Here is a 26,728-nt window from a genome sequence, read left to right as displayed (position 1 = left end):
AAAAGAAAGGATGGTCCTCAGGCCACTGCACCAGATGCCTCTGTAAACTGATTTAAATGCAAATCCCAGGCCCTGATCTACTTAGGGCTCCTCTTATAACAAGCTTCCCAGTGATGCTTGGATAGTGGAGTTTGAAAAGCATCATTTTTCCTGTGTTATAGTCAGTTCTGGGTTGTACTGTCCTGAAGATGGAGAGTGTTGTTTTCCTAGTCTCTCTAAAGGACACAAGAAAGGGCAAAAAAAGGAGGAAAGTGTGTTGGGTAGGTTACTGCCAGGACCACCACTAGAGTGTCAGGGGTGGGGGCAGTGTAGTTTTGCCTGCTGGCCCTGTGCAGCTGATGAGAGTCATGGCATGACATCGGCCATGTCACAGTCTGCTTTGACAGGAGGCTAAAACATTCTCCATGTGATTGCATAAAGGGTGCTTGCATTTATTATTTATTTATTATTTATTATTTATTATTTATTATTTATTTATTTATTTATTATTTATTTATTTTTAAATTTATTGAAAAGGGAAGTAAAGGGAAATAAAAACACTTTATGATAAATTAAAGATTTACATGGAAAATATTTCAGATAAACACTTCTTAAAATTGACAATTTTCTTTTTTTTATTTCCAAATCTTTTTTTATTGATATATTTTTATTTACATTTCAAATGATTTCCCCTTTTCTGGCTCCCCACTCCCCGCAAGTCCCATAAGCCCTCTTCCCTCCCCCTGTTCCTCCATCCACCCCTTCTCATTTCCCTGTTCTGGAATTCCCCTATACTCTTGCACTGAGTCTTTCCAGAACCAGGGGCCACTCCTCCTTTCTTTTTGGATTATCATTTAATTTGTGGATTATGTCCTGGGTATTCAAAGTTTCTAGGCTAATATCCACTTATTAGTGAGTGCATACCATGATTGATCTTTTGAGACTGGGTTACCTCACTTAGTATGATGTTCTCCAGCTCCATCCATTTGTCTAAGAATTTCATGAATTCATTGTTTCTAATGGCTGAATCGTACTCCATTGTGTAAATATACCACATTTTTTTGTATCCATTCCTCCGTTGAAGGACACCTAGGTTCTTTCCAGCTTCTGGCTACTACAAATAGGGCTGCTATGAACATAGTGGAGCATGTGTCCTTATTGCATGCTGAAGAATCCTCTGGATATATGCCCAGGGGAAGTATAACAGGGTCCTCAGGAAGTGTCATGCCCAGTTTTCTGAGGAACCTCCAGACTGATTTCCAAAGTGGTTGCACCATCTTGCAATCCCACCAGCAGTGGAGGAGTGTTCCTCTTTCTCCACATCCTCGCCAACACCTGCTGTCTCCTGAATTTTTGACCTTAGCCATTCTGACTGGTGTGAGGTGAAATCTCAGGTTTGTTTTGATTTGCATGTCCCTAATGATTAATGATGTTGAACATTTCTTAAGGTGTTTCTCAGCCCTCCGAAGTTCTTCATGTGAAAATTCTTTGTTTAGCTCGGTACCCCCATTTTTAATGGGGTTTCTTGAGTTCTTTGTATATATTAGATATTAGCCCTCTGTCAGATTTAGGGTTGATGAAGATCCTTTCCCAGTCTGTTGGTTGATGTTTTGTCTTTTTGTCGGTGTCCTTTGCCTTACAGAAACTTTGTGGTTTTATGAGGTCCCATTTGTCAATTCTTGATCTTAGAGCATAAGCTATTGGTGTTCTATTCAGGAACTTTTCCCCTGTGCCCATGTCCTCCAGGGTCTTCCCCAGTTTCTTTTCTATTAGTTTCAGTGTGTCAGGTTTTATGTGGAGGTCCTTGATCCATTTGGAGTTGAGCTTGGTACTAGGAGATAAGAATAGATCGGTGCGCATTCTTCTGCATGCTGACCTCCAATTGAACCAGCACCATTTGTTGAAAAGACTATCTTTTTTACACTGGATGCTTTCAGCTCCTTTGTCGAAGACCAAGTGACCATATGTGTGTTGGTTCATTTCTGGGTCTTCAATTCTATTCCATTGATCCGCTTGCCTGATATTGTACCAGTACCATGCAGTTTTTATCAATATTGCTCTGTAGTAGAATTTAAAGTCTGGGATACTGAATCCCCCTGAAGTTCTTTTACTGTTGAGAATAGTTTTAGCTATCCTGGGTTTTTTGTTATTCCAGATGAATTTGAGAATTGCTCTTTCTAGCTCTATGAAGAACTGGGTTGGGATTTTTATGGGGATAGCATTGAATCTATAAATTGCCTTTAGCAAGATGGCCATTTTAACTATATTAATCCTGCCAATCCACGAGCATGGAAGATTTTTTCCATTTTCTGAGATCTTCTTCGATTTCCTTCTTCAGAGATCTGAAGTTCTTGTCATATAGGTCTTTCACTTGTTTGCTTAGAGTCACCCGAAGATACTTTATGCTGTTTGTAGCTATTGTGAAGGGGGTCATTTCCCTAATTTCTTTCTCAGTCTGCTTATCCTTTGAATATGTAAAGGCTACTGATTTGCTTGCATTCATTTTGTAGCCAGCCACTTTGCTGAAGTTGTTTATCAGCTGTAGGAGTTCTCTAGTAGAGTTTTTTTGGGTCACTTAAGTATACTATCATATCATCTGCAAATAGTGATAGTTTGACTTCTTCCTTTCCAATTTGTATCCCTTTGACTTCCTTATGTTGTCTAATTGCTCTAGCTAGGACTTCAAGAACTATATTGAAAAGATATGGAGAGAGGGGGCAGCCTTGTCTAGTCCCTGATTTTAGTGGGATTGCTTCAAGTTTCTCTCCATTTAGTTTGATGTTGTCTACCGGTTTGCTGTATAGTGCTTTTACTATGTTTAGATATGGGCCTTGGATTCCTGTCCTTTCCAAGACTTTTAGCATGAAAGGATGCTGAATTTTGATAAAATGCTTTTTCAGCATCTAATGAAATGATCGTGTGGTTTTTTTCATTGAGCTTGTTTATGTAGTGGATAGCATTTATGGATTTCCTTATATTGAACCATCCCTGCATCCCTGGGATGAAGCCTACTTGATCATGGTGGACGATCGTTTTGATGTGTTCTTGGATTCGGTGGGCAAGAATTTTATTTAGTATTTTTTCATCGATATTCATAAGGGAAATTGACCTGAAATTCTCTTTCTTAGTTGGATCTTTGTGTGGTGTTGGTATCAGCGTAATTGTGGCTTCGAAGAAGGAGTTGGGTAGTGTTCCTTCTGTTTCTATTTGGTGGAAAAGTTTGAAGAGTATTGGTGTTAAGTCTTCTTTGAAGGTCTGATAGAATTCTGCACTGAAGCCATCTGGTCCTGTGCTTTTTTTGGTCAGAAGGCTATCTATGACCCCTTCTATTTCTTTAGGGGTTATGGGTCTGTTTAGATGGTCTATTTGATCCTGGTTTAATTTTGGTAATTGGTATCTGTCTAAGAAAATGTCCATTTCCTCCAGATTCTCCAGTTGTGTTGAGTACAGGTTTTTGTAGTAGGATCTGATGATTTTTTGAATTTCCTCGGTTTCTGTTGTAATATCTCCATTTTCATTTCTAATTTTGTTAATTTGGATACTTTCTCTGTGTCCTTTGGTTAGTCCGACTAAGGGTTTATCTATCTTGTTGATTTTTTCAAAGAATCAACTTTTGGTCTTGTTGATTCTTTGTATGGTTCTCTTGGTTTCTACTTGATTGATTTTAGCCCTGAGTTTGATGATTTCCTGTCTTCTTCTCCTCCTGGGTGAATTAGCTTCTTCTTGTTCTAGGGCTTTCAGTTGTTCTGTTAATCTTCTAATGTAATTTTCATGGAAAATTAAAGAGTAAAGTGGTAGACATGTAAAACATTGATAAATTAATTGGAATATGGGATGGAAACATTTTATGATAGAATTGAAGATTTATGTGGAAAATATTTCTGATAAAATTGTAGAAAATGTAAAAAAACATGTGAGAATTGAAGATTGTCATGGAAAATTTTATATAGATATAATAAAGGTAGGTATAAAAGTATTCCTAAGTTGATTCAAAGTGGAATTATAAACATTTTCTGATAAACTTGAAGATTTACATGGAATATATTTATGATAAAATTAAAGAATATATAGAAAAACATGTTAAAATTAAAGATTATCATGGAAATTATATAGATAAAATGATAGGCATAAAGTTAATTTTAAGTTGATTGAAGGTGGAATTACAAACATTTTCAGATAACATTAAAGATTTTCATGGAAAATATTTCTGGTAAAATTCAAGAAATAAATAGATAAACATGTTAAAATTGACTATTTCATGGAAAATTTTACATATAAAATGGTAGATAAAAATTTTTCTAAATTAATTGAAGGTGGAATTAGAAACATTTGTGATAAAATCAAAGATTTACATTGAAAACATTTCTGATAAAATAGAAGTATATAGAAAGACATATTAAAATTGAAGATCATCATGAAACATAATGCAGATAAAATGGTAGACATAAAAACATTACTAAATCAATTAAAAGGGGAATTATAAACATTTTCTGATAAAATTGAAAATTTACATGAGAAATATTTTGTTACTCTATGTCTTTTTTGGGTGGGGAGTTGAATCCATTGTTGTTAAGAGATATTAGGGAATAGTGATTGTTGCTTCCTGTTATTTTTTGGTTATTTTTATGTTCGTGCGTGTATCTTCTTTTGGGTTTGTTGGAAGATTACTTTCTTGCTTTTTCTAGGGTGCAGTTTCCCTCCTTTTGTTGGTATTTTCCATCAATTATCATTTGTAGGGCTGGATTTGTGGACAGATATTGTGTAAATTTGGTTTTATCATAGAATATCTTGGTTTCTCCATCTATGGTGATTGAGAGTTTAGCTGGCTATAGTTGCTGAGATGCAGCAGCTTAGAAGTCTGTCTATGAAGGAAGAAGAGGCTGAGAAAATGATCCAAAAGGAAGGATGCTTTGCGGGCAGCGGCGAAGGGTGGCGAAGGGCATGGGAGTCCACAGTATGGACAGTTCCTTCCTGCACTAGCCAATGCTTTACTAAAACCTTGTTTCTGGCCTTCTCTTAGGGTCTGTATGAGGTCTGCCCAGGATTTTCTAGCTTTCATTGTCTCTGGTGAGAAGTCTGGTGTGATTCTGATAGGTTTGCCTTTATAAGTTACTTGCCCCTTTTCCCTTACTGCTTTTAATATTCTTTCTTTGTTTAGTGCATTTGGTGTTTTGATTATTATGTACCAGGAGGACTTTCTGTTCTGGTCCATCTGTTTGGAGTTCTGGAGGCTTCTTGTATGTTCATGGGCATCTCTTTCTCTAGGTTAGGGAAGTTTTCTTCTACAATTTTGTTGAAGATATTTACTGGGCCTTTAAGATGTAAATCTTCGCTTTCCTCTATACCTATAATCCTTAGGTTTGGTCTTCTCATTGTGTCCTGGAGTTCCTGGATGTTTTGGGTTACCAGCTTTATGCATTTTGACTGTTGAGTCAATGTTTTCTATGGTATCTTCAGCACCTAAGGTTCTTTCTTCTATCTCTTGTATTCTGTTGTTGATGCTTGCATCTATGACTCCTGAATTCTTTCCAAGGTTTTCTATCTCCAGAGATGTCTCACTTTGTGATTTCTTTATTGTTTCTACTTCCACTTTTAGATCCTGGATGGTTTTGTTCAGTTCCTTCACTTAATTGTTTATGTTTTCCTGTAATTCTTTAAGGGATTTTTGTTTCTTCTTTAAGGGCTTCTGCCTGTTGACCCATGATCTCCTGTATTTCTTTAAGGGATTTTTTTTTTTTTTTGGTTTCCTCTTTAAGGGCTTTTACCTGTTGACTGATGTTCTCCTGTATTTCTTTAAGGGAGCTATTTAAGTCTTTCTTGAAGCCCTCTATCAGCATCATGAGATACAATGTTAAATTCAACTCTTGTTTTTCTGGTGTGTTGGGGTATATGGGACTTGCTGTGGTGGGAGAGCTGGGTTCTGATGTTGCCATGTGGCCTTGGTTTCTGTTGGTAGGGATCTTGTGTTTGCCTTTCACCATCTGGTTATCTCTGGTGCTAGTTGATACTGTTGTCTCTGGCTGGAATTTGTTCCTCCTGTGGGCCTGTAAGCCTGTGTTCTTCCTCCTGAGTTCAAAGGTGAAAGCATTGCTGGGAGATCTCTCTCTCCTGGAAGACCATGCACAGAAGGCTGTGGAGTTTCCTGGCTCCCTGGTGCAAATGGTGGCAGGAATACTTCCATCCCAGCTGCTCCATTCTTGCTTGCATTTATTATGTTGAGGTTCACATCTGACTCAGGGACGGTAAAGGAAAGGCATTTGTTTTAGTGTAAGTGGATAGGAAAAGAAGATGGGAAAATAAAAGTTTTATTTTCAATATTCCTGTTAGCATGAAAGAACTTCTTTGCTGAAGTAGCCAATAAAATCTGTTTTATAAATATTCTATATAACACATATATAAATATAAAACAGACTCACATATAGTATATATATCATATATCACTATATATCATATATCATTATTTCTCATATAACATCATATGATATATATATATATATATATATATATATATATATATATATATATATATATATATATATATAATGTAACATTGTCTTAGAGTTTAGAGTTTTCCTGCTGTGAACAGACACCATGACCAAGACAACTCTTATAAGGACAACATTTAATTGGGGCTGGCTTATAGGTTCAGACCATTATCATCAAGGCAAGAGCATGGCAGCATCTAGGTAGGCATTGTGTAGGCAGAGCTGAGGGTTCTATATCTTCATCTGAAGGCTAATAGCAGAATACTGACTTTCAGGTAGCTAGGATGAGGATCTTATTGCCCAAACCCACAGTGACACACCTACTCCATCAGGGCCACACCTTCTAATAGTGCCATTCCCAGGGCATATACAAACCATCACAAACATATAACACACAGCATATAACATATAATAAATATATAACATATAATATATAACACATAATGTATAACACACAATATAAAAATATCTAATATCTACTATAACATATAGTATATATCACTTCTGCTTTGCATTTGTTAATTAAAAAATTTCTGCAAGTTTTGAATATGAAATATTTCACTGAGAGGATTGGGGGCTAATTTTAAAGACTAGTTTTGAGCTATTCCAAGGTTGAGTCTTCTGAAAGTGTTCAATATAGTAAAATAGCAGCAAAGTATTTAATCACATAATGTAAGGAGCACAGAGTGAGGTGGGTTCAGAAGAAAATGAGCTGTGCAGAGTGAGTCCTACCTGACCGGAGGCAAAGGATTTTGTAATCACATAATTACACCATCCTTGTTTGATTTTCTGGTGATGGGGTGACTCATGAGTGTCCCAATAAATACATCTGTACACTTATTTAGGAGCCTCTGGGTAAAGGATCTTTTCTATTAGATACTCAGGGGCATCTGAAACATATGCAAATTAATCCAATCTGATCATTAGAAAACATGGACATATTGAAATACCATACTATTACCCATGAACATGTGCAGCTAAAAGCAATTCCATTCTACTTAAAACTCTCATTTCTTTGTAAATCTAGACAGCATGTTGGAATTAAGATGCAATGTATTCCTATCTCTTCTCAGAACGATAGGGGTGAGATGCAGCAGCTTAGAAGCCTGTCTCTGAAGGAAGAAGAGACTGAGAAAATGATCCAAAAGAAAGGATGCTTTGTGGGCAGCGGTGAAGGGTGGCGAAGGGCATGGGAGTCCACAGTATGGACAGTTCTTTCCTGCGCTAGCCAATGCTTTACTAAAACTTTGTTTCTGGTCTGTGCTTGGGGATTAGCTACTTTTGTTGCCAACTCCTGGTCTCTCTCCTTGGAAGTTTCTGTTTCTTCTTGCTGCCTCTGTCCCCTGAAGTTGAGTTATGGGTTAACCTATAGAAAAATGATCTGCGAAGAATGCGAATTGATCCATTCTTATCTCCTTGTACTAAGCTCAACTCCAAGTGGATCAAGGACCTCCACATAAAGCCAAACACACTGAAACTAATAGAAAAGAAACTGGGGAAGACCCTTGAGGACATCGGTACAGGGGGAAAGTTCCTGAACAGAACACCAATAGCTTATGCTCTAAGATCACGAATTGACAAACGGGACCTCATAAAATTACAAAGTTTCTGTAAGGGAAAGGACACCATCAAAAGGACAAATCAGGAACCAACAAATTGGGAAAAGATCTTCACCACCCCTACATCTGACCGAGGGCTAATATCCAACATATACAAAGAACTCAAGAAGTTAGACCCCAGAAAACCAAACAACTCTATTAAAAAAATGGGGTACAGAGCTAAACAAAGAATTTTCACATGAAAAACTTCGAATGGCTGAGAAGCACCTTAAGAAATGTTCAACATCATTAGTCATTAGGGAAATGCAAATCAAAACGACCCTGAGATTTCACCTCACACCAGTCAGAATGGCTAAGATTAAAAACTCAGGAGACAGCAGGTGTTGGAGAGGGTGTGGAGAAAGAGGAACACTCCTCCACTGCTTGTGGAAGTTGCAAACTGGTACAACCACTTTGGAAATCAGTCTGGTGGTTCCTCAGAAAACTGGGCATGACACTTCCAGAGGACCCTGCTATACCACTCCTGGGCAAATACCCAGAGGATTTCCCAGCATGTAATAAGGATACATGCTCCACTATGTTCATAGCAGCCCTATTTATAATAGACAGAAGCTGGAAAGAATCCAGATGTCCCTTGAAGGAGGAATGGATGCAAAAAATGTGGTATATATATATACAATGGACCACTATTCAGCCATTAGAAACAATGAATTCATGAAATTCTTAGACAAATGGATGGAGCTGGAAAACATCATACTAAGTGAGATAACCCAGTCTCAAAAGAACACTCAAGGTATGTACTCACTGATAAGTGGATATTAGCCTAGAAGCTTGGAATACTCAAGACATAATCCACACATCAAATGATGACCAAGAAGAGGGAAGGAGTGGCCCCTGGTTCTGGAAAGGCTCAGTGCAGCATTGTAGGGCAATACCAGAACAGGGAAGTGGGAAGGGGTGAGTGGGGGAACAGGGAAGAGGGCTTATGGGACTTTCGGGGAGTGGGGAGCCAGGAAAGGGGAAATCATTTGAAATGTAAATAAAGAATATATTGAATAAAAAAATAAGAAAAATGATCTTCCATAAACCAAACAGTGAGGGGGAAGATTAATAGGAATTTCATTTACTCAACTTAATTGAAGTAAAACATAGCTCTTTGAACAAATAAAGGCAAGGTTTCTTCTGGAACCCAGAATGAGAACAGTATTTTATTTGCATAATTCAGTTATTATCTGCTTTAAATGGGCTTATTGGGAAATGTTATCATTTTTACTATTTTCTACAGAGAAAGTATTTTCCAGTTTACTTGAACATTTGAATTATAACCCATTTTTATGTTTGTGCTATCTATTTCTCTGCAGTTGTACATAAAATATTTTTACATTAAAATGAGTTACTGCATAAAGTACTGCATTATGTCACAGTCAAGACTAATGCTTTATACTTAAAAACAAAACAAAATAAAAAATAAAACAAAGGAAAGAAAAACCCTAACGAGCAAACATCTATCTCAGGGTCACAGAGAGAAAACCGCTCACCCACTTCAAGGTAGGGCTAATAGAAACACACTCTCCCTCTCTGTCTTTTGTTATTAATTAATTTTATATACAAAAAAATTGAAAACAAAAGCATCATTGTCTTCTCAGCCATGATTCTTCAGGCACTGGCTTGAGAACCCTGACGTGGCAGTGGCCTCCATTCCCAGTTTCCTGTCTTCTCTCAAAGGCCATGCAGTGATGCACACTCACATGGGCAGCCCTTCCCAACCTGAAGGCTGGCACCTTTCCCACCCTGCCAGCCCAGCACAACTTCTTTTGCTCAAGAGCAATCATCAGAAACTCATGGCATGCTCATACTGCTGACTGGGACTCAGGTGGGCATGAATAGAATGTATGCCTTCCATTTTCTAGTAACTTCCCTGGACTGGCATTACCACTAACCTGACTGGGTGGGATGAACATTTGATGAGACTCAGAAACCCAAAAGCTAAAAGATGTAAACCAGTCCTAAGGTGTTCACTTCTAATACTTAATTGTTTTTTTAAAAATTTTGTTGAGAATATATTCTTTCTGGTCAGTGAAGACAATATATATATATATGTATACATATACATATATATATATATTGTGTGTGTGTGTGTGTGTGTGTGTGTATAAAATGAGAATATTGTATTCCTTCTGGTCAGTGAAGGCAATATATCAAAAAAACATCCTAAATATCTAAACCCAGAATACTTTCCAACTTAAAACAAAATAAAGGTTTGGCGAAACCTTTAAATTCTCCTAGGTTTAATTTCAATTCTGTCACACATCTCCAAAATCACTTTTTGTGCCTGTCCAGAGGCTTCTTGCCTTCCTGTACTTTGAGCTCTGTTGGTATTGCTAGAAAAATAGTTTTACTTATGTATCCTCTCCAGGGCCTCATACAGGTTCCGGGAAGCAGGGAGAAAGGACATTATAGTGATTAGGAGCTATTGGAGGAAGGGGTTATTTTTGTCTAGCAGAATCCATTACTCTCTTGTCCAACAGCATCCTGACGCCTCCTGATGGACCCTGCTGTTACCTGTAGCTACAAGTTTTTCTACCCGGCCTCTTTGTTCCCTGGAATAACGACCGAGACTGAATTATTTCTGAATAATTGCTGCAGCCAGAAGCTTGGGCTTGTTCCCTGGCTGGTTTGTCATTAAGCCAATTAGTCTATTCCAAGTTCTGCCACGTGCTTCATTACTCTCCTTAGCTTCACACATCCAGTTTCCCCAGAGTCAGTGAACCTTTCATTCTTTCCCAGAACTCCTCTCTTTCTCTGCGGGATTCTCCCACCTTCTAATCCTGCTTCAGCTCATTGGCCATAGGCTTTGTTATTGACAGGTGATGCTTTTATAGGGTGCACAAGAGATGCTTTCTACAGCTGTCTCCAGCGGGGTCAGCTGAAAGCACTATTGTTCAGGTAGTTACTGTGTGGGTTTATGGTCTTTGTTATTTGGCCGAGAGCTTTACGAGCAGATGTGAGCGTGCCAGCTGTGTTAGTCCATATTTCACTGCTCTGACAAACACCTGGTGCTGGGTAATATATAAGTCAAAGAAAGAGGCTCATCTCTCAGTTCTGTGGTTAGAGGACAGGGAAATGGAGTCAGGCTGATGGTGATGATGTCATCACAGTGGTAGGAGTGAGTATAATAGGCGGAAACCAAATGGTGAAGCGTGTGCCAGAGGGGCCAGGGCTGCTCTTTTTCTCTAATTTTTATTAGTGTATATAGTAATTGTACAAAAAACAGTTTTAATGATATTTCTATATATGTATATAATGTGCTTTGATAATTTCTACCCCCATACATTCACATACACTACCTTCCTTACTTGGTATCCTTCCTCTTAAATTTTTAAAAAATTATTTTATGTATCATTTGTTTGTGTGTGTGTGTACACACATGTGCATACATATGTGTATGTGAGACACACACACACACACACACACACACACACAGAGAGAGAGAGAGAGAGAGAGAGAGAGAGAGAGAGAGAGAAAGAGAGAGAACTACACAAGGGTTGTCAGGCTTGTGTGGCGAGCCCTTCCGCCTCCTGAACCATCTTGTGGACTTGCCTGTCCTTTCCCACACCCTCCCTTCTACCATTTTCTCCCTTAGTCTGGATTTTGTCTGTAAGAGAAAACAGGCAGTATTCTCCTTTTGAAGTCTGGCTTAATTTGCTTAATGTGATGAATCCCAGTTCCATCTATCCAGCTACAAATGACATGATTTTATTCATCCCTCTGGCCGAGTAATTCTCTATTCTGTATCACTCTTTCTTTAACCATTCACCTACTAACACGCCTGCCAACTTGGCTACTGTGAATAGTGTCACACACACACACACAAAAAAGTCGGAATTTGGATGCTTCTGGATTCTATAGTACTTCTTTTTTTTTCTCTATAGCACTTCTATTTTAGTTTTTTGAAGAAGCTCTACACTGATTTTCTGTAGGTAGGCATGCTATACACAACAACCCTTTTGTAAGACTTAACCGGAGCCCTGTAAGAACTACTCCAAATCCCTCTGAAGACAACTCCTGTGATAGCTTGGGCTCACCTCTTAAAATTCCACACCACATATACCTTCAAGGTACACTCAGATCATACTCACGCTGAGGTCCTGGGAGCTTCTTGGAAATTAGCTTCCTTCAGGAGCAGAAATCCTGCTATAATTTCACTGAGATTTCAGAGCCTGGGAAAAACCACTATAGCCTGGAGCCTCTGAGACCCTGTGAGAAGTTCCTTCTCATTCTGCATTCTGTTGGATGTTTTCTCTTTCTCTTTTTTTTTCTTTCTGTTTTGAAGCCTTTGAATTGGTATTCCCATTTTTAACCTATTTCTTTTTAAGGCCACCTCCTTCTAATTTCTAGTAGGAAATACAAAAGAAAAAGTGGCTGGAACTGTAAGTGTTGCTGATGGCACTGTCGTCAGACACCAGAGTCTGCCATTACACTTCGGTATTCCAGAGAAACAGCCGTGGGTTCTGCCCTCCCACTGGGATCTTCTTGGCAAAAGTCACCGCTATTTGACTTACCCTTTCCATACAGAAGCTACGGAGCCTGGAAGTCAGGCTGTCAGCTGGAGTCAGCCATCCCCACCTCCACACCAGAACCAAAGACTGGCAATGGCCACGTTCTTCTTTTGAAGAAGCCGAGTGAGAAAACAAGTCCTCATTTAAAAGCAGTTCGTGGATTTACCACCTCATTCACCATACATGGGTCCCACTTCTTGTGGAAGGCTGACTGCTACATATCTCCCCACCAGCAGCTCCTGGGCTCCTTAAGGCCAGCCAGTCCCCAGACTCTGACTCTTGATTTCTTGTCACTGCATTATCTGTTATACTCTTCTCATGAAGAATAAAAAAGTCTGTTTTAATAAATAATTAGAGAAAAAAATGCTGTTTTCTTCAGGAAGAATTCAAGATTGTGTGATGCTATTAGTGGGAATGGAGAGGACTCACTAATATGTCCTTTCCCTAATGTCCCTGAGTCTCAACGGTGTATTTGTAGGAGAGTTAATGTAAACTTCAAGGCCCAGGTAAACACAGCTCTCTATAATTTAGGGGACAAGTTGTTGACCTGCATTTCTCAGATGCATTGAGTGAATTTGCAGAGTTTATTTGCTCGCCTTGGCACCTGTGACACCAGCCCATGGCGCCATTCTCCTGCGGGGTAAATTTGATAAAGCCATCCTGATCCCAGCGGTGATTTCTCAAGTTGCCATAGTTTCTTAACTGAGACAATCATTTGTTAGTCTAAGGAGAATCATTACTCTAATACGTTTAGGAAAGACTTAATTTCTTCCAGAGTTGATATTTTCTGAGATCACATTCTCCTGGGCCAGTCCAGTTATAAAGTACTATGCCGGGGGGAGTGGGAGTGGGGGGACGGGGTGTGTTCATTGGAGGAAGCAGTTCATTGGAAGGTGTGACCTTTGCAGGATAGAACCGTTTGATAGCAGTAACACTGTGAGCCAGTGTAAGAATAATTGAAACTACATAGAAATCTTCTCAAAGAAAAATGCTTTGCTAGGGAATAAAGTCTTTTTAAAGTGGTGTGTGTGTGTGTGTGTGTGTGTGTTTATGTGCCTGTGCTTGAGTCTATATGAATATGTGAGCCTTTGTCTGCATAAAGGCCAAAACGGGGCATCAGATCCTTTGGATGTGGGGCTACAGGTGTTGGTAGGAGATGTCTGTTACCTGCATGTTGACATCTAAATTCTGGTCCTCATGATTGCACAGTAAGTGCTCTTAACCACTCTACTATCTACAGTAGAGATGTAGAGAGACATCTCTCTACAAAATCGTTTTAAAGCAATAAAAATTCAAGGTAACAGGTAACACTTAAACAAAGGTCTACAGTTTCTATGACACTGAGTATATCAGTTTATTCTCACATTGGATCAATATCTACATAGAATACATTCAATATAGTGAGAGGTATGCTGTATGTACTTGGAATGTGCTTATGAACAGAATAAAGCCCCAACTCTCCCTTATTTACCAGTACTAGACTATCTTGTCTACCATTTTAACCTAGACATAAACTGTGTCCTTGTAACACAGAGAGAAGAGCTCTTTTCTTTGGCTCTTGAAAGACCTGTGGCAGCTCCAAAGTGTCTGCATATTTTAGGCAATAGAGAGAAAAAAAAATGATGGATTCAGGGCAAGACACTTCTCAGATTGGAGTCTCAGTGCACAGACAAGGAGTTAGACACTGAGGTTGATTTTTCAATGTTTCCTTGTCAACATGAAGCTACAGGTCAGACTTTAATGCTTCTCAGTCCCAGGAAACACCTAGCTGCTGTCCACAGCTGCCTGGCCGGCATTCACCTGTCTGGCACTTGAGGTTCCCAATGTTCTCTGTGTCTGGGAGATTTCTGAGGACATGGTTCCAATCTTGGCCATCACTAAAGACTGAGATAAAAGACCCACTCTTCCATAAGGCATCCCGTGAGCACCTCACTGAGAAAGAATTGCTTCTCTTTTCATGAACCAGACTTTCACAGGACTAGGTTATCACTACACTTTATCTTGTACTGAAGATATATATTTTTTTATTAGTTGGAGTTTTAAAAACTTTTTATTGGTTCTTTGTGAATTTCACACCATGCACTGCAATCCCACTCATCTCCTCTCCCCTTCATATCTGCTGTGTACTGACTGGTTTTGTGTGTCAACTTGACACAGGCTGGGGTTTCACAGAGAAAGGAGCTTCAGGTGAGGAAATGCCTCCATGAGATCCAGCAATATGGCATTTTGTCAATTAGTGATCAAGGCCCACCCACAATGGGCCCTCCCCCCAAGTGATTAATGGGGGGAGAGCCCATTGTGGGTGGTGCCACCTCTGGACTGGTATTCTTGGGTTCTATAAGAAAGCAAGCTGAGCAAACCAGAAAGCCAGGGGAAGCAAGCCAGTAAAAAACATCCCTCCATGGCCTCTGCATCAGCTCCTGCTTCCTGACCTGCTTGAATTCCTGTCCTGACTTCCTTTGGTGATGAACAGCAATGTGGAAGTGTAAACTGAATGAATCCTTTCCTCCCCAACTTGCTTCTTGTTCATGATATTTGTGCGGGAATAGAAACCCAAACTAAGACACCCACCTTCCACCCTGGCAACCTCCCTATCAACAGAGAAAAAAATCTCATTGTGGAAGCTGTAGTGTGTCCCAAAGTACACCTTTTTGTCCACACTTCTTTGCTTTCAAATATGCACTACAATGATTCCCTGGCCTGGTACAGGTTCTGTGTTTTTTGATACTCTATCAACGGAAACTTACTGGGACTTCTCTCAGATACCCTATTTTTATCCCATATCATGGAGATCTGGTAGTTTTGGATATGTAGGGCCCACCCCTTTAGCACTTGAGTAGTTCATCAGTGGGTAGATGTTGGAGTGAGCCAATTCAAAGCCCTGGATATGGGCCTGAGAGGTATCTGAGCTGGTCAGACCAACTGTTCTTGTGCCCTCAGGGCTGGCTCACCAGCTGACCCACTACCAAGGCCATCCGTACCCTGCTGCTCAGGCAAGGTGCTGGGCCTGCTCTTCTTAGTGTTACAACTGGTAAGGGACCTGGCCAGTTCTCCCATTCTCATGACCCCAGGGCCAGCTCTTCTGCCTGTCATAGATGGCGAGGGATGATGGAGTGGAGGAAGGCATCTATACCTCGAATTGAATCTTTTTTGTGTTGGCCAATCAATTCTGGCATCGGGACTTTCATAGAGCGTGGTTGATGTATACTGTGGCTTTCCGTTGGAGAAAATGGATTTTCCTTTTTCCAGGAGGTCTCAAATGCAAATGGCTTCTTGGTTAGAGGTGGGACCCCGTGTCCATTTCCCCTTCTTGGTGCTGCCTCCCCTTTTTTTGCTCAAATCTATGGAGGTCCTGTGCATGCTGTCACAGTCTCTATGAGTTAATATGAGCATCAGTCTTCTTGTGTCTAGAAGACGCTATCTCCATGGAGTCATCCACCAGCCCTCGGTCTTACAATCTTTCTGCTTCATTTTCTGCATAGATCCCCATGCAGATCCTTGGGTGGGGGAGGGTTTGGATGAAAACATCCCATCTGGACTGACTGCTCCAGAACCTTTCAGTCTTTCACTGTCTAGCAGTGGGTCTCTGTGTTAGTTCCCATCTCCTGCAAGAAGATACACCTCGGAGCAAGGCACTGGTCTATGGAGAGAGCAGGATGTCATTAGGAGTCACCCTATTGCTAGGTTCTTTTAGCAGAACAATAGCATTGGGTTCCCCCTAGGCCCAAGACTGTCGGGTCTCAGGTTGCATGCAAGGTGTTTTCTTCTTCATATTGTCCCTCTAATCTGAGAACACTCCAAAGTGGGAGCAGTAACTAACGCCTATTCACATATATTGAAAACGTCAAGTAAATGCAATATCATTCAATGTTTATCAAGGTGGAGGGGGATTCTGGTCTGTGTGGACAGCTACACTCACAAGAGAGGAAGAACTTGTCTTTGTGGGTTTCTTAACTTCACAGCATTATTTAAGACACTCTGTGTCTTAAATCATCCCCACGGGTTGACAAAACCTAAACTACTGCATCAATCTTGAAGGGCAATTTCATAGAAGCAATCAAAATGTGTTGGAAATGTTATTTTTTTCAACTTTCTACAAACAAGAAGCAGAGGTTTTATCAAATGTGCACACAAGGTTGTTTTATGTTATAGCACTCATAATAACAAAAACCAACTAATTAAATAAACAAAAATCAGAAACACCAAAATACATTGGGGAGGGGATTAATAGGCCTTTTACTTCCTTTGTCTGGATCTATATTATATATATTTACAACCACTCTTGATTGCTTTTCTATTGCTGTGATAAACACCATGAGCAAATGCAAAATGAGGAAGAAAAGGCATATTTCATGCTACAGGTTACCATCCATCATGCCAGGAAGCCAAGGCAGGAATTCAAAGCCAGACATGAAGAAGCACTGCTTCCTGCCTTGCTTCCGGGCTCGTGTTCAGCTACTTAGCCTAGGTCTACTTGTCAAAGGATGGCACCACCACAGTCAGAGGGGCACTTCTACTTCAATTAGCAATCAAGAAAATGCCCCGTCCAGCCTGGTACCACACACCCAGCATTCTACATAGTGGGTAGATTAAGCCTGAGACTATCCTCAGTCCAGCCCCATGGCAGACCACACCTGGGACGACCCCTGCCCAGTGCCACATAGCACAGGGGTGGGCATGTGTGTGGGAGGCATAGCACTCCCGAGACAACCCCAGACACCCAGGAACCCTGTGGAACCACTAGGGTATGCAAGTTGTGGAGAGATGGAAGAGAAAGAAAAGTAGAAGGATGTGTGCATAAGGAAGAGAGGTAGAGCTGTAGACTAGTGAGGAACAGCCTGAATTGAGTAGCTGATGATGACACCTAAGACCATGGGGAGGTTCTGGTCCATGCTGCCACCTCAGGCCATCTCTGGCTCCATGGCTGTCTTAGTCAGGGTTTCTATTCCTGCACAAACATCATGACCAAAAAAAAAAAAAAAAAAAAAAAAAAAGTCAGGACTGGAACTCAAGCAGGTCAGGGAGCTGATTCAGAGGCCATGGAGGGATGTTCCTTAGTGACTTACTTCCTCTGACTTGTTCAGTCTGCTCTCTTATAGAACCCAAGACTACCAGCCCAGAGATGGGACCACCCACAAGGGGCCCTTCTCCCCCTTGATCACTAATTAAGAAATTAGTGATCCAAAGCTGGATCTCATGGAGGCACTTCCTCAACTGAAGGTCCTTTCTCTGTGATAACTCCAGCATATGTCAAGTTGACACACAAAACCAGTCAGTACAATGGCCCTGCAGTAACAGAGGTCTGTTACCATCAAAGGCCAGTTGAACATTCCCGGTGTGGGCTGCTACCTGGGGCCATGTTGATGCCTGAGGGTTGTGTAGAACTGGTCCCCTCCCTCACTTGGGCATCTTGGGAGAGCTGGCCGTGAAGATATTTGAGCAGGAAAGCTGACTTTGACCTCTTCTGGGTGTGGCATTAGGTGAGCTAGCTGGGTAACCTCTCTGGATGTGCTTCCATTTCTGTGACGACCTCTCTGAGCCCTCAGGTCTCTGGAGGCCCTTCATATATACTGCCTCTCAGTTCATGCTAACATCATCATGTGTGTATAGTGTGTCTCCTCCACTTGACTGTTTCTCACTGAAATAGAACTGCACTTTGTTTCCCTGCTGTGAGTGTAGGGATGCTGTGCGTGGAGACACGATAGCAGTAGAAATTATGTTTCCTTTTTGGCATCACTATAAATCAGTTTGCTGAAGAGATGGCTCAGTGGTTAAAAGCACTTGCTACTCTTGGAAAGAACCAGAGGCTCCGTTCCCAGCACCAATGTGGTGCCTCACAACTACCAGTAGCTCCAGTTCTAGGGGATCTGGTTAGCTCACATTTGTTCTGCCATGGTCTTGTTTTTTTTTTTTAATTATTCGATATATTTTTTATTTACATTTCAAACGATTTCCCCTTTTCTGGCTTTCCACTCCCTGAAAGTCCCATAAGCCCTCTTCCCTCCCCCTATTCTCCCATCCACCCCTTCCCACTTCCCTGTTCTGCTTTTCCCCTATACTGCTGCTCTGAGTCTTTCCAGAACTAGGGGCCACTCCTCCATTCCTCTTGAACATCATTTAATATGTGGATTATGTCTTGGGTATTCCAAGTTTCTAGGCTAATATCCACTTGTCAGTGAGTGCATAGCATGACTGATCTTTTGAGACTGGGTTGCCTCACTTAGTATGATGTTCTCCAGCTCCATCCATTTGTCTAAGAAATTCATGAATTCATTGTTTCTAATGGCTGAATAGTACTCCATTGTGTATATATACCACATTTTTTGTATCCATTCCTCCGTTGAGGGACACCTGGGTTCTTTCCAGCTTCTGGCTATTACAAATAGGGCTGCTATGAACATAGTGGAGCATGTGTCCTTATTACATGCTAAGGAATCTTCTGGGTATATGCCCAGGAGTGGTATAGCAGGGTCCTCCGGAAGTGTCATGCCCAGATTTCTGAGGAACTGCCAGACTGATTTCCAAAGTGGTTGTACCAGCTTGCAATCCCACCAGCAGTGGAAGAGTGTTCCTCTTTCTCCACATCCTCGCCAATAACTGCTGTCTCCTGATTTTTTAACCTTAGTCATTCTGTCTGATGTGAGGTGAAATCTCAGGGTTGTTTTGATTTGCATTTCCCTAATGACAAACAATGTTGAACATTTCTTAAGGTGCTTCTCAGCCATTCGAAGTTTTTCATGTGAAAATTCTTTGTTTAGCTCTGTACCCCACTTTTTAATAGGGTTATTTGGTTCTCTGGGGGTCTACCTTCTTGAGTTCTTTGTATATATTAGATATTAGCCCTCTGTCAGATTTAGGGTTGGTGAAGATCCTTTTCCAATCTGTTGGTTGATGTTTTTGTCCTTTTAACAGTATCCTTTGCCTTACTTTGTAATTTTATGAGGTCCCATTTGTCAGTTCTTGATCTTAGAGCCATGGTCTTAACCATCACGGTGAGAGGCAAAGGCTCTTGGTCCCTTTTGTTGGACGGCTGACTTGTGATTTATTTGAAGCCTATGTGCTCCTTACTCTTTCCAAATTTCGTGTGAACCTCGTTTTAGCTCTTTTCCACTCGGACATTCGTGCTTATCTCCCTAGACTACTGCTCCCATGTTTGTGCTCCCCTGCACCCACTTCCATGGTGCTGAACTGGGGATGGTCTTAGGTTTGTGACACATGGTTTTACTATTCCTGCTATGCTGTGCTGTGTGGGTTTGTTTTTGTTTTTGTTTTTGTTTCCTGGCTTTTGGTGGAGAGTGCTGTCTGGTTTATCCAATGCAAATCTTTGGTATTCACTTATAAAAGATCATGAGAGGCTCAGCAGAAATTTGACTTTAAGTGGGTATTCTATGTTTTAAATTCAACTCTCCAAAAGGAGAGGAGAGGAGAGGAGGGGAGGGGAAGAAAGAGAGATATTAAATTTAGTAACTACTCTTCTGCAATTCAATTTTTTTTGTTTTTGTTTTTTTGAGACAGGGTTTCTCTGTGTAGCCCTGGCTGTCCTGGAACTCACTTTGTAGACAAGGCTGTCCTTGAGCTCAGAAATCTACCTGCCTCTGCCTCCCAAGTGCTGGGTCTAAAGGCGTGCACCATCACCATCCGGCAATTTAAAATATTTAATATAAATATTTATAGGTTTGCTTCTCACACGTGTGCTCATACACAAGTATATATACACATGTTTATGTGTGTTGTATGTGTGTTTGTATGTGTGTGTATGTGTGTGTGTGTGTGTGTGTGTGTGAGAGAGAGAGAGAGAGAGAGAGAGAGAGAGAGAGTGTATAGATACTTGATGACTGCCTTAAAATGATTCTGTGTAGATTATGTAGCCTACATTATAGATTTGGAAAGACAACAGCTACCTCTCTAGAGGCTGTTGAAATATAAAGCAGGAAAGTAGAGTGTTATTTATGCAAATGATTTCAGTAACTCTTTTATCTCCCACAGACGGTTTTGTAATTTTCTTTTATGAATAGCATTTTTGGCTAGATGATCCTCCTCTGACATGCAGTTGTGACTGATTCCTTCCTTCTGAATAAGCCTTTCCAGATGGAGAAGGCATCATGCACACAGCCTGACATTTAGTGCCTTTTGTCTTTCTATTTCAAGTAGGACAGCAATATCTACTATGCACCTGTTGGGCATAATGAGTGTTTTACTTCATTGCAAAGCTTTAAGATGGAAATGCTATTTCAGCTTTCTTAGATGATTTAGAAGTGTTCAAATTAGAGTATCAAGCCTCAAAATGGAAATTCAAACAAGTCGAGTTAGTCCTGGGTTTGGTCTACCATCAAGTCAGAGAAACTCAGCATGCTGGAAACCACACAAAGACGCAGTGTCTTAGATAGGGTTTTACTGCCGTGAACAGACACTATGATCAAGGCAACTCTTATAAGGACAACATTTAATTGGGGCTGGCTTACAGGTTCAGAGGTTCGGTCCATTCTCATCAAGGCAGGAACATGGTGGCATCTAGGCAGACATGGTGCAGGAAGAGCTGAGAGTTCTACATCCTCATTTGAAGGCTACTAGCAGAATACTGGCTTCCAAGCAGCTAGGATGAGGTTCTTAAGCCCAAGCCCACAGTGACACACCTACTGCTACAAGGCCATACCTCCTAACAGTGCCACTCCCTCGGCCAAAGATACAAATCATCACAGGCAGACAGGCTGGTGATCCTGGTGTGACTCTAGGGCAGTTGGAGAGAAGCATTTGAGGTCATTTAGTTCTCAAGGAACTGAAAGGATTTCATCTGTGCCAGAAAAATAAAGGTGAGAATCAAAGGCTCAGAGGCCAGAGTAGGGCAAAGGACAGTGTAGAATATTGCCCTCATTGTCACAGTTGCTGGCTGGTCTCATACTTCTTTGTTAAAGTGTTCAAACTTCTTATTTCCTCATATTTTGTTCCAATTTTGGACCTCTGTGAGTATAGAAATCCTGTCCTTTCCCTCCTAGTGGTCACAATTAGCCTTTTTGAGTCAAGTTAGTTGTATTAGAGAAAAGGGCATGGGGCCAGCGAGATGTCTCAGGGGGTAAAGATGCTTGCTTCTAAATCTGGTGATCAAGACCAGCAACCCTGTTTCCATCCCCAGCCTTACACAGTGAAAGGAGAGAACTTTGAGAAGCTGTCCTCTGACTTCTTCTTGTGTGCCATGGCACAGGTGTATGTGCACACACATAAAAAACAACTTTAATAAACAAAATAAAAAAATAAAGGAGACAAACTTTTAGCCTACACTATACTTTATCGGGCTAAAGCAATTTCTTTGATACAAGTAATTCACACCTCCCATTTAAGCTAGTAAGTATTCCAGGAATCGAGATTAACTCAGGGACAGCTGAGGGAGCGCCCTGGGACTTCTTGACCTCCATAATCATGTGAATCAATTTCATAATACGTTTCTCAAGGTGTCAGTCTCTCTTTCTCTATACATGTATCTCTCCATTTATAAAGGTTTCTGTGGTTATGTAAGCTGAAACTAAATGACCATTCATTTCACTGTCCTTGAAGTGAGTCCTGTACTTTGATACCCTGAGGGCACATTTTCTGTCACCCCAAGTGTGAATAAATATATGTCCTATCTCACTTTTCTCAAATGTCTATATACACACTCCCACTAGGGGGCACCAGAGTGGCCATTCTCTCCTTGTGAACTAGTATACACACTCCCAAGGGGGTGGGAGGGGTGGGGGGAGGGTGGGGGCTTAGGAGGGGCTGGGGGAGAGGGTGGGAGGGTGACAGAGTGATCATTCTCTCCTTGTGAATATGTTCTTTAATACTGACTGGTGATAAAATCACATCATTTAAAAAAATCTATTATCTAAATTTTTATGATTTTCTCAACTTTCACACTCATTCAAATTCATCACTTTTTAAGTTTTCTCCCAACGAGTCCATAAGGGAACCATTTTAGTATCCTGATTAATATAATATTTTACTGATTACAATAATGTCTTTTTCTTTTCTTTTATTCCCTCCTGCCTTTCCCTTTTGAAGACAAGGATTTTCTGTGTAGCCATGGCTGTCCTGGAACTCTCTCTGTAGATGGCCTTAAAGTCAGAGATCCCCCTGTGTCTGCCTCCTGAGATTAAAGGCATGGGCCACTAACCCAGGAGCTAGTGGTATATATATGTGTATGTATGAATATATATGTATATGTATATATATATATTAATACCTTATCAATTATGATTGATATTTTAGACAGAAGTCTTCATTTTAAGGACATTACAGTTGAAGCTCTGACAAGTAGGTACTGAATTTTTTTTGTATTTCATTCCTTCTTTCAGATAAAACCCATTATGTGCATTTTATGTTATAGCTGTTAAGAGAACAAAATCATTAAAGCATAATAAAATGTGGTTGAGAATTGTTAAGTACTTTGTGAAAAATTGTCTTGGACCTCATCAAAGGTAATTTGGAAGTAGTAATGAACATCATTTTAAAAATCTACCATTTCCTGGCTCTTCCACTTTGTGAAGTGTTCAAAAATCAAAACCAGATATTTGGAAGTCATGTAAAACTCCAGCATGCTGTCTTCAGTATTTTTTGAGAAAACCTCAAACTTCTCTGTACTGTAAACATCCTTGTAAATAACCCCTCATCTCCAGCACTAAAGGCATTTGTTGCCTGGATATCCATGAAGAGGTATGTGACAGAGACAGCACCTCTGGCTAACAGATCCCTTGCGAGGAAGAGGTGAGCTGATGTTACTCTCTAGTCACTACAGTGAAGTGGGTTCACACAGGTGAGGAAATGCTACAGAGAGAAGACCTGTAATGAGCCTGTGAGAAATTAGCTGCCTACTGTTAGCAGCTTCCCTTTAGGATGGTTGTTCCGACATATGCTTGTCAGATATAGGTGATGTTTCATCTTACTATTGGAATTTCAAACTCCAGTTCATCATGAAGCAGTCTTGCCATCAGTCTCAGCATGGATCTCTATCTTGTTGGCTCAGGAGCCCAGAAAGGGTTGAGCTTCTATCTGTGTCTTGGCTATGACCAGAGAAGTCTTAGTGCTTTCATTCAGAAAGCCTGACCCTGAAAACAAAGGTCACCCCAAGTCTTTCTATCTTTTCCACCTACCTCTATCTAGTTATCCTTAGATATTTCCAAGTTCCTCCAACTCTTACCTGAACCAAGGTCTACACTACCCCTCCCACTCTATTTGTGTGTTTATCTTCCTACCTATATAGAGTCTAGAATGGCCATAATTTTATTGACTTTAGTATCAAATATTTTACTGTCTTCCTTACTTTTTTTTTGTAACACTAATTTTTTTATATTTATGACAATTTGAATGGGAAGAATTTTTTCTAGTATATCCTCACTAACAATTCATAATAGCATAATGTTATTATTATTATAGTACAAATATTCTTATATAACAATCACCAACTAATCAAAGTAGCTTTCATTTTACATTTTCAACACGCAAGGCAAGTGTATTCCAATAGTTCATTTTTGCTGAGTAAATCAAATGTCTTCTATAAAATTTAAATATCTGAATTTTAGAAAAGCATTATTAAAAAGCAAACATTTAGAAAACCTCAAAATTCTTCACTAGAAAAACCTACCCATAAAAAAAAAACACACAACAACAACAAGTGAGTATACTATATTATGTCAGGGATTTACAATATATGAAATTCTTCCTTACTTTTTTTGAAAAAGATCCTTTTAAGTAGCTCAGGCTGGTCTTGAATTCATAGCAATCCTCCTCCTTCTCTCTCCTAAGTTCTGACATTTCAGACACGTGCTGCCATGCTTGATTTTATTTATTTTTATGTATCTGATCTTTATACTTATTTATGAGATACAAAGCAACGTTTCATTGTGCATATTGCTCAGTGTACATCTCAGAGCAATTATCCTGTCTGACATCTTAAATGTTGATCATTTCTTTATGTGGAAAACATTACTAAACATCTTGGAACTATCATCATGTGTAGATGATATAGACCATGTATAGAATGGTCTAGAGTTGGCTGTGCTTGCTATGCTGAGTCTTAAAACACCAGGACTGATTTCTCTTCCTTGTACACTTTGGGGCACTTTTACCCCGGCCCCCCAGTCTCTGGTAATTATCCCTCTGTTCCAGACTTCTGCATGATCAGTGTTTTGAGATATCATACACATGAATGGGGTCGTGTTTGTTTTTGGATGCTTGGTGTCTTAGTCAGGGTTTCTATGGCTTCATTAAAACATCATGAACAAAAAGCAAGTTGGGGAGGAAAGGATTTATTCAGCTTACATTTCCACATTGCTATTCATGACCAAAGAAAGTCAGGACTGAAACTCATACAGGGCAGGGACCTGTAGGCAGAGGCTGATGCAGAGGCCATGGAGGCTCCCTGGCTTATTTCCCCTGGCTTGCTCAATCTGCTTTCTTACAGAACCCAAGACCACCAGTCCAGGAATGGCACCACCCACAATGGACTGGGCCCAGTTCCATTGATAATTAATTGATAAAATGTCTTACAGCTGGGTCTCATGGAAGCATTTCCTCAATTGAGGCTCCTTCCTCTCTGATTGTGTCAACTTGACACAAAACCAGCAAGTATACATAACTTATTTAATTTTATATAATGATCTTTAAGTCCACTCATGTTTTCCCAAATGTGAGTTTCATGAATTCGATGGCTGAATGGTATTGTATTGTGGATATGTATCCTATTTCCTTTATTATCTTCTTGATCTTTAGATTGACATAAGGTAACATACCCTGACTGTTGTGAATCATGGGTAACTCAGTAAGTTACTTCCTTTGGGTATATCCCAAGTGGGATTACCAGTTCATATAATCATTCTGTTTAGACTTTAAAAAATCTACATACAGTTTTGTGTACTAGCTGTGAAAACTTACATTGTTATTCACATCATGTAAGACTTTCACTTTGGTGGGGACAGAGGAGATGGTTTAATGGATAATGTACTTGTTGCCCAAGAATAGGGACCTGAATTTGGATCTGAAGCAGCCATGTAGAAGCCAGGAAGGGTGGCACACATCTGTAACTCCAGGATGGTGTGGGAATCAGGCAGATCCAGTGGTTAACTGGCTAGTTATTTAACTGGAATGGTGAGCTCCAAATGCATCAGAAGACCCTACTTTTTTTTTTTTTTTTTTTTTTTTTAAGAAATCAAGTGGAAGTAATAGAAAATAGGTTTGGTTTCAACTCCTGGTCTCTACCTTAGCACACAGAGGTGAATGTACACTAAAAACAAGTGCATACAGAACATGTACATACATTATACGTACCACATAAACACCACATACTTGTACTACACACACACATACACATACACACACATACTCAGGCATACACGCACAACAACAAAGTAACAGGAATCAACAGGAACAACAGCAACAATAACAACAACACATAAATTAACAATCATTGGTACTGAGAGATATAAATGGTCTCAATTCCCCAGTAACAGGGACATCAGTACTCTGTGGGGACAGTTCTGCCATTGAGCTGGATCCCTGGAGGTCTTACCCTACAAACTTTTGCCTGTTTAGGAATCAGGGAATGTTCCCTCTGACAAAGATACTAAGTACATTTTAGACAGTCCTCAAGCTGGATGAAGCCCAGTGAGAAAGACATCAAAAGAAGGCAGGAGTCTACTCAGATGTAGGCATCTCACAGGATCTAGGGGAAGAGCGCATTTGGCCTGGCTGCTCCCCAGGATTAGGCTTCAGGACACATTGGGAGTGGCTCCCTCAATCTAAAAGACAGAGGCAGGGACCATTGTCACCTTAGGCTGTCTCCAAATCAAAGTGTTACTTTTCTTAACTCCACACTCAAATAGTCACTTGTGAAATCCAATGTGTTAAAGAATTCATTGTACAAGCAATAGGGTGGAAGATTTCTGGAGGTAGGGGATGAGAGTGATCCCTTGTTCTGTGCGAACTTTATGGTCTTTTTTTCCCTAAAAGGAAAGGCTGCCTGGTCTTTAAAATAAAAAAAAATTTTTTTCTTTGTGCATGCTTATGTGTATGGGCATGCACGTGCTACCATACTGTGTGGAGGTCAGAGGACAACCTGTGGTGGCCGTCTATCTCCTTTTGTCAGGTTTGGTGGCAAACCCTTTTACCTACTGAGTCA

The 26,728-nt window shown here is 40.2% G+C and overlaps 1 pseudogene; it reads right to left on the bottom strand.

Annotated features, from left to right (window-relative positions):
* Positions 1-12,478: 12,478 nt before the first annotated feature.
* LOC127663611 (MICOS complex subunit Mic10-like) lies at positions 12,479-12,802 on the bottom strand (annotated as a pseudogene).
* Positions 12,803-26,728: the final 13,926 nt, after the last annotated feature.

This window comes from Apodemus sylvaticus, chromosome 13, assembly GCF_947179515.1.
Source record: "Apodemus sylvaticus chromosome 13, mApoSyl1.1, whole genome shotgun sequence".
Taxonomy (NCBI): Eukaryota; Metazoa; Chordata; class Mammalia; order Rodentia; family Muridae; genus Apodemus; species Apodemus sylvaticus.
Note: the sequence above shows the minus strand (reverse complement) of the source record. Positions and strands in the feature narration are given on the sequence as shown.